This window comes from Trichosurus vulpecula, chromosome 2, assembly GCF_011100635.1.
Source record: "Trichosurus vulpecula isolate mTriVul1 chromosome 2, mTriVul1.pri, whole genome shotgun sequence".
NCBI lineage: Eukaryota > Metazoa > Chordata > Mammalia > Diprotodontia > Phalangeridae > Trichosurus > Trichosurus vulpecula.
Genome location: NC_050574.1, coordinates 287,723,872 through 287,732,022, shown reverse-complemented (window position 1 = coordinate 287,732,022; position 8,151 = coordinate 287,723,872). Strand labels below are relative to the sequence as shown.

The 8,151-nt window shown below is 41.7% G+C and overlaps 2 pseudogenes; one reads left to right on the top strand and one right to left on the bottom strand.

The window, feature by feature from the left end:
• Window positions 1-210: 210 nt before the first annotated feature.
• On the bottom strand, window positions 211-2,802 carry LOC118837032 (annotated as a pseudogene).
• A 316-nt stretch (window positions 2,803-3,118) lies between these two features.
• LOC118837031 lies at window positions 3,119-4,090 on the top strand (annotated as a pseudogene).
• Window positions 4,091-8,151: the final 4,061 nt, after the last annotated feature.

The window sequence follows — 8,151 nt, the reverse complement described above, 5'->3', positions numbered from 1 at the left end:
TGCCTGGGGCCAGCTCCAGCCCGGCTGACCCCTCCTGCTCCCAGGCTGTGCATTGTCTAAAACGTCCGGTGAAGAAAGGCAGCAAAGAGAGCAGCTCCCACCCATTGTGTCAGAGGAAGGGACCAGGGTCTTCCCATTCTTCTAAGCATTAGGGTTTGGGAGAAAGAGAAGAGCTAAGAGGCAGGGCAGGGGCCGAGAAGCCCAGCCTGGCTATTCGTCCAGAAGTTTCAGGATGCTCTCCCGCTCCTTCAGTGTCTTCCAAGCCTGGTCTTTCTCCTTCTTGGTGGGAGTCCTCTTCTTCTGCTGGGCAGCCATGATCTTCCGGAAGGCATCCATGACCTCGTTATCTGCCATGCGGACTCGCTGCCTCAGCTCCTGATGATTCACTTCCTCTTTGGCCAACCTCAGGAGATCGTGCTTCTTGGTTCGGTTGTGGGCACTAAGTGCCTTTGATTTAGCCTGCCGCTTGCACAGCTCAGCAAGGACCTCATCCTCCGAGTCCTCAGCAGGCCTGTCCTCAGACTCCAGCAGGCCCTGGGCTATCAGCTCCTCCTTTATTCATCCCTCCAGAGATTTAGTATGGGGAACACTGAATGGCTTGTTCTGATTTCGAGGAGAAGTACTGGCACCATCAGCACCTGACTCCTTGCCAGACACATCCGGGATAGGGGAATCTTCCATGGGGGAGATGATGTTTTCCTTCACCAAAGCCTGTAGGAGTCGCTGAGTCAGGGGGCCAAAAGGACAGCCTCTTCAGGCTGCTCATGCTGGGCCTCTGATTTTTTGAGCAATGCATCCACATCTTTAGTGTCCAGTTCAGTCAACGGTCCCATAATGCCTTTCTTCTTGTCAGCTACAGCTGCTGCCCGGGCCCCATCCTTCTGTTCTTCCAGTAAATCCTCCTGGGCCCAGTGCTGGGAATAATGCTTCCCCAGGGGTGGGATCTTGTAATGCTCAGCCTCATCTTCTGGGGGCTTCAGGAGCTCTTCCAGCATTCGTACTTCCTCACTGGTGTGAGGTGTGTGATGAATCAATAGACCTTGGCAACAGATTGGTTATTGACAATGAGAAAGATTGTGGAATTAACGATGACACCTACGTTTCTAGCCTTGGCAACTGGGAGCATGGTGGTGCCCTGAACAGTAATAGAAAAATTAGAAAGAGAAGAAGGTTTGGGGGCAAATATATAAGGAGTTCAGTTTTGGACATGCCAAATTTAAGATGTCTATGGGATATCCAGTTTAAGATGTCCAATAGGCAGGTGAAGACATAAGAGTGGAAATCATCGTAGAGGTTAAGGCTGGATCACAAAATCTGAGAATTGTTAACGTAGAAATGATTGTTGAATCCATGGGAGCTGACCTGAGCTGTATACTGCCCCCACGCTGACTAGCAAGAAAATAGTGATGTGGATCAAGATAATGATATGAAATCTAGCAAGTAATCCATGTTCTTGAGAAGGGGGAAGCCTCACCAAATCTGAATCCAGGTTGTGATATGGAGGGCAAATGAAGATGCCTGTATGAGCTAGAACTCTGCAGATATCTCAAACTTCAGGCATGCTACATACTGCCATAGAGGAAAGGCCCTTACGTAGCATCTATTCAAGATCCCTTATTTTGTAGATGGGGTAATTGAGCCCCAGAAAGGAAGAACAACTTGCCTGTACAATGAGTTAGTGGTGAAAGCAGGACTAGAACTCAGGTCTCCTGACTGTTCCTGGCCCTCTTTTCGCCATATCACATACCCACACATTGACCCAGCGCCCTCAAAGTGAGAAAATTAATACCTTCACCCAGAGTAGGATGGGAAATAAAATGTATCTCCCCACTCCTGAATGGCACCCCAGGAAGGCTTCAAGGATGCAGAAGATACAAATATGAAGATACTTTGCATATGTACAGGGGGTATGTTGGAATTTTACTTCAATACTTCTCCTCTTCCCAGATCCCCTCACTTCCTTTATCCACTCTTGCTTTTCAGGCCTTGATACTTCACACAGTGTATCAGAAGTGTCAAACATACAACCTGCTGCCACCTGTGGCCCACAACAATCACTAGTGCAGGAAGGAACCAGATTAAAATGTAACTGGGAAATATTTAACAGAATAAAGAGAAACTCAATAAAGCATAGATAATATCACATTTTAAAACCAAGTCAATATCTAGTGCACAGGGACTCAGGTACAGATTAGTCATCCTGTGTCTATTTAAGTTTGCTCACATTGCATTAGAGTACTTCTCCATTACATATAATGTGATTTAAGCAGCACCTGCTTCTGTTGAATGAAGATCAGCTTACTAAAACACAATATCAGCTATTTACTAAAAGGCCCCAAGGGATAATGTTTATAAAGGGATGCCAGTTGTACCCTTAAATCCTATCTTGGATTATGGCTGACAAGAGAAGTTTAAAATGTTCTCTGAATTTATTGACTGTGTACCTTTCTGGTCAGTAGAGTATGTTATTTATGTTCAAGGCATTAATGTTGTCTGCTTGCTTTAGGTCATAAGTTTATAGAAGGTGACATTTATCATATTTCTCCTATCTAGCCCAGTCCCACCAGAAAAAGGGAAGTCTCCCTAAATAATTGATTCATTGTATTGTTTCATGATAGCTATCCCACCAAGTTTCCCAAAGTAAGTCCAGGTAGCCCTACTTAAAAGCTATTGGCTTCTCTTCTCTGACCAGAACCTTCATGTTTTTGAGCTGCAATTCTCCAACCTGTCAAATGGAGGCAATTTCCCTGTTAATCTCAAAAGGTTGGTGTGGGAATACAATGGGACTCTCAGTAAGAACATGTTATGTCCACTAGGGAGATGTCAATATGGTTACTGGTAGTCAAAAGGAAGGAAATGTGGGATACATGGCGACAGGGCTTACAGCACTAGTTCCTGCATGCATGTAGATCAGAAGGTAGAGGAATGTCAATCATGCCTTTTGGAAATTAGAATGGAAAGAAGTCCTATATGGTCAAAAACAGCAGAATCAAGAGCTCATCCATTAAAAAAAATCCTCCCCTCACACACAACCCCTACTCTCAAGCAAATTCTCAGTGGCACCTAACAACTGGAAAAGGAGAGGGACAAGAGAAGGAAGCTGAAATGCTGAGCCCAAATGGCAAGAAGGTTGAAGAGAAAAGAATTAAAGGTACGTATGGGTGGGGGGAGAATAGATGCTATTTGTTATATTTTGTCTTCTAAAATGACTTCAGGAGGATAGATAGAGAGAAGAATGTCACTTATTGGCATTTTATGGCCTTCTCTACCATACAAAGTGAATCTAGTTAACATAGTAAATAGACTTGAAAAACCAGAAAGGCCTGAGTTCAAATCCTACCATAGATACTTACTAGTTGTATGACCCTGGGCAACTCATTTAACCTATTTTAGTATCATTTTCTCATCCATAAAATAGGGATAACAAATGCACCTACACCACAGGTTGTTCCGATAACATATGCAAAGCACTTTGGAAGTGAGATATGTAAGCAATATAATAGTGCTTTGCAAACTTTAAAGTTCTATATAAATATTATCTGTTATGTACATTACTCATTTAATCCTCACAACAAACCTATTATACTCTTATCCCCGTTTTACAGATGAGAAACTTGCCTAAAGAAGTTAAATGAGTTTCCAAAGAAAGTTTTTCACTCCCTTCACCCTCTGAGGCCAACATGGGTCACGTTCAGACCAAGAGACTGTGAAGAAGGAGGCACGAGTCATCATCGAAAAGTTCTACATCTACCTGAGCAATGACTTCCACACCAATAAGCCCATGTGCGAGGAGATTGCCATCCTCCCCAACAAGAAGCTCCACAACAAAACTGTGGGATATGTTACTCATCTGATGAAGTGGCTCCAGAGAGGCCCTATGAGAAGAATCTCCATCAAATTGCAGGAACAAGAAAAAGAAAGGAGGGATAACCATGTTCCTGAGGTCTCTGCTTTAGATCAGGAAATCATTGAAGTGGACCCTGATAACCAAAGAAATGTTGAAACAACTGGACTTCAGCAGTTTGTCCAACCTGCAAGTTACCAGCCCATGGTTGGGATGAACTTCAAAACCCCAAGAGGAGCTGTTTAATATTTACTTTTGACTTCTTTCCAATAAATGTGGGAATGCCCCCCCCAAAACAAAGTTCTTTCCATAAATTCCTGGACTTGATAGTCGAACTTAATCTTAGGTCTAGACTGCTCTTCCCACTACCTCTAAAAGAAAGAAGGGAACAGAAAAATACAATTTTTCTAAAGAGAGGAGAAAAGTGGATATCAAATGCCAGGATGTTTTGTTTTGGTTTTGTTTTTAACCATAGTATTTGATACTCCATTTGTATATTCTTCCCAAACTCCCCTCTAATGTTAGTCTCATTCTTGTTTATGGCTTCATTTGTCATCATTGTGTAGCTGACACCCAAATTCGCAACTCTGTATTTGAGCTCTGCCCTAGGTTCTAGAATCCTATCCAACTGCTTCCTGGATTCTTCACCATAAGGTCTCATTGGTCCAAGTTTGACACATTTACAAGTGAACCTTTCATCTTGCCCTTCAAATGTTCCAAATGCCAACTTCGCTATTTCTACTGATGGTATCACTGTCCTCCCAGTGTCTGGCATGCATGTGAAAACTCAGATTGACCTTAAACTCCTTTCCATTATTACTCACATTGAATCAATCCCTGTATTCGGTTAATTCTATAACCATGATGTCTCTCAAATTGACATCTCCTTTTCTATTCCTAATTTCATCACTTTTTATCAGACTTTTATAAATTCTCACCATCATTTCATTTGCTTATTAACTGATCTCCTCACCTCCATTCTCTCTTCTCTTTACTGCTACAAGATTCTATTTGCTATGGTCAGGTATCTCTCTTGCTCAAAAAGCTTTAATGGCTTCTCATTGCCTCCTGAATTAAGTTCAGTCTTCTCCTGGCCTTCAGTGACATTTCAGATCTCATACTACCTTCCTTTTGGGCTTTATCTCCCATAACTCCCCTTCGCATACCCAGAGCTCCAGCAATATTGGACTACTCATAACCCCATTCTTTTCTACCTCCATCTTATTGCTCACACTGTTCTCTCTGCCTGGAAATTCCTTCTCCATATTTCCATCTATCAAAATGCTATATATCCTTTTTAAGCCTAGAGAAGCATTTCCTGGATCCTTTCTTCCAAAAGAAATCTCTACTTTTATCTATTTTCACATACTACTTTGTGTTTGCTTTCAATAATTTTCATATGCAAATCAGTACCAACCACAAATAAAATAACTGTGTCATACACTAAAAGAAATACAGAGTTTAGATAAGGTGGTCCCTGACCTCAAAGAACTTAAAATCTAGTAAAAGAATAAGACAGATACATAGATAACTGTACTAACAAATATTTGAATAGTACATTAGAGCAATGGTCTCTAAAGTCAGATCTAGGCTCCTATGGGAGGCCCATGGTCTCACCTATCAACCAAATGGTGGGAATTGTGTAAACCTCTGACCCCTTTTCTGCTAAGTTAGGTGTCAGACCCTCAGGAAAGTTGTGACGTGACCAATACCAGGATGCACAACCTCAGCAGCTATTAAGAAGGCATTGATAAATATTCTCATTGACTCTTCCCTTCCACATCACTGTATACACATATACAGTAGGAGCTTCACAGAGGGCAGGCTTTGTTTTCTAGGGCAACAAACAAGAAGTAAGACTCTCACCTTCCCACTTTGTGTATCAGTTGGGACAGAGTGATGTTCACAAGATGAACAAACATCAATAGGTTATCATCTGATTTTCAATCTTGTCATGTTATCCCTCCACCCCCCCAAGTCCATCCTTTTCCTTGATGTACCTATTTCTGTTGTGGGCACTTCCATCCTTCCAGTCAGCCAGGTTCACATTATAGGTGTCACCCTGGATCCCTTACTTTTACTAACCCCACATAGCCCATCAGTTGCCAAATCTTGTTTCTACCTCCAGAACATCTCTCCTGCATGCCTTGTTCTCTCAATTCACAAAGCCACCACTCTAGTTCACACCCCCATCACTTTTGCTTAGAGCAATACCTTAGCTTCTTGATTAGTCTCCAAATCTAAAATCTCACCTTGCTCCCATACATCCAACTTCCACGGTCCACCAGTGATTTTTTTAAGGGTATATCTGGCCATGTCAGTCCACTCTTCAATAAACTCCAGTGGCTCCCCGTTGACTCTAGGATCTTTATCTCATTCTTTTATTTTTTTATTTACATAAGTTTCATAATGTAGTATTAGTACACTAGTACATATGTATAATTTATAAATATATTACTTTGTATTTGCTTTCAATAATTTTCATGTGCAAATTAAGTACCAACCACAAGTAAAACACGGTCTAGTATACTGGAAGAAATACAAAGTTTAGATAAGATAGTCCCTGACCTCAGAGGGAGATTCATGTTTTTGTTTTGTTTTGTTTTACTGTTGAGGTACATGATCAAAAAAAAAAGATTGGAAAAAGATTGGAGGTTATTGTTTTCAATCATAGGGCAACCAATTTCGGATGACTAAAAATCCCAGGTGACTCAAAAAATAAAGAGCCATAGTAGCTGTAAAATGTTGCCAACACTGACTTATGCCCCAGGTGTGACGTAAGATATGTAATCAAGAAAACCCAGGACAACCTCGAGAGATAGGTACTATAATTATCGATGTTTATAGACCAGGAGATTGAGGCAGACAGAGGTTAAATATTTTTTCTCAGTCATGTAGCTAATTAAGTGTGGGAAAAAGGCGTTATTACTTCTGCTTAAAAGCGAAGTTGCTAAACAAGATGCAGGTGATCATGAGGCAGCCAGAAAGTAGAAGGAAAATGAGGGGAAGGGGGCAGGATAATGGGAGATGTAAACAGTGGCAGAAAATCACGTGGTAAGTTTAAGTGTTCCGGATAGGCTGCGATCCCTGCGACACCCAGCCAATGGGAAAGCAGGGGAGGGAACTGGGAACAGGCAATAGGGAGTGAAAAGCTGTGTATTTGTTTCAACGGGTGAGCCTACTTGTAGGGCGCCTGTTCTTGCAGGAGCATTAATAAAAGTCCTTCCTATCGCACCAGCAGCTTTGTGGAGCTCTTGATAAGACTCGTTTTTCTGACATAAGTGTGAGAATCTGAACTCAGATCTTCCTAACCGAAGTTCTGTATCCATCTGTATTTCCATCTAGCTGGGGTTGGGGTTGGGTGTAAGTAACTAAGAATGTTGATTTTTAGGTGATGGCTGAGAAATAACAAGGGAGAAAAAAAAATATATAAAGGAATGGGGGAGATGAACAAGAGGCATGAGAAGAAACCAGAATGGAGGAAAAGAGGCAAGAGGGCACTTAATCCAGAAGAGACAAATCTGTAAATTCCCAAAGAAAAGAAAGGCGGCAGAAGCATCTGGAGCAATTAATGGGGGTGGGGGTGAAAGGGAGAGGAAAAAAAAACAAGAACGAAAGGTCCACTGGAGATGGAAGAAAGGAGGAATGTAGAAAAGACTTAATAATATAGAGCCTTAGAGTCAGCAAAAGGTAGAGTAAGAGGAGTTAAAAGGAAAGGGGAAGATTGAGTTCAACAGAAGCTTTAAAAGACCAAGTCAAATCAAAGTAATGTGGGAAAATCCCATTTAACAATATGAACTCGGGCTAAAGAAGCAGCTTAGGGAGCTCTAAGGGAAGAAAAACTGTCTGTGATTTTTAGCCTGAGAAGCCTGGGTGGATATAAAGGGACCAGAAAGGGGAGCTCTTCACAGTCATCAAGGCAGCGAAAAGAGCCATGTAAAGGAGAAGAGGGGTTGTTTGACATGCATAATATGGATGTTTGAAAGAAATATGACATCTGGCTTGGAAGATGTGATCAAGGCTATGAACTGAGAAGAGGAAAGATCAGATTTGCCAATGTGTATGTTCCCCAAAAGAAACGTGAAAGGGAAAAGTTATTTGAAGGATATGTCACATTTTCAGCATATGACAAGAAGGATAGTGTTGTGAGGGGATTTCAAGAGCATCTGGGAATAGAAAATATGGCTGGAAATAACAAAATTGTGACCTAGGAAGCCAAATATTTAGAATTTGTCTGTCAGGACATAGGATTGATGGATGCTTATTTGGATACACATGCTATCACAATCTGGACTAGACTTTAAGGA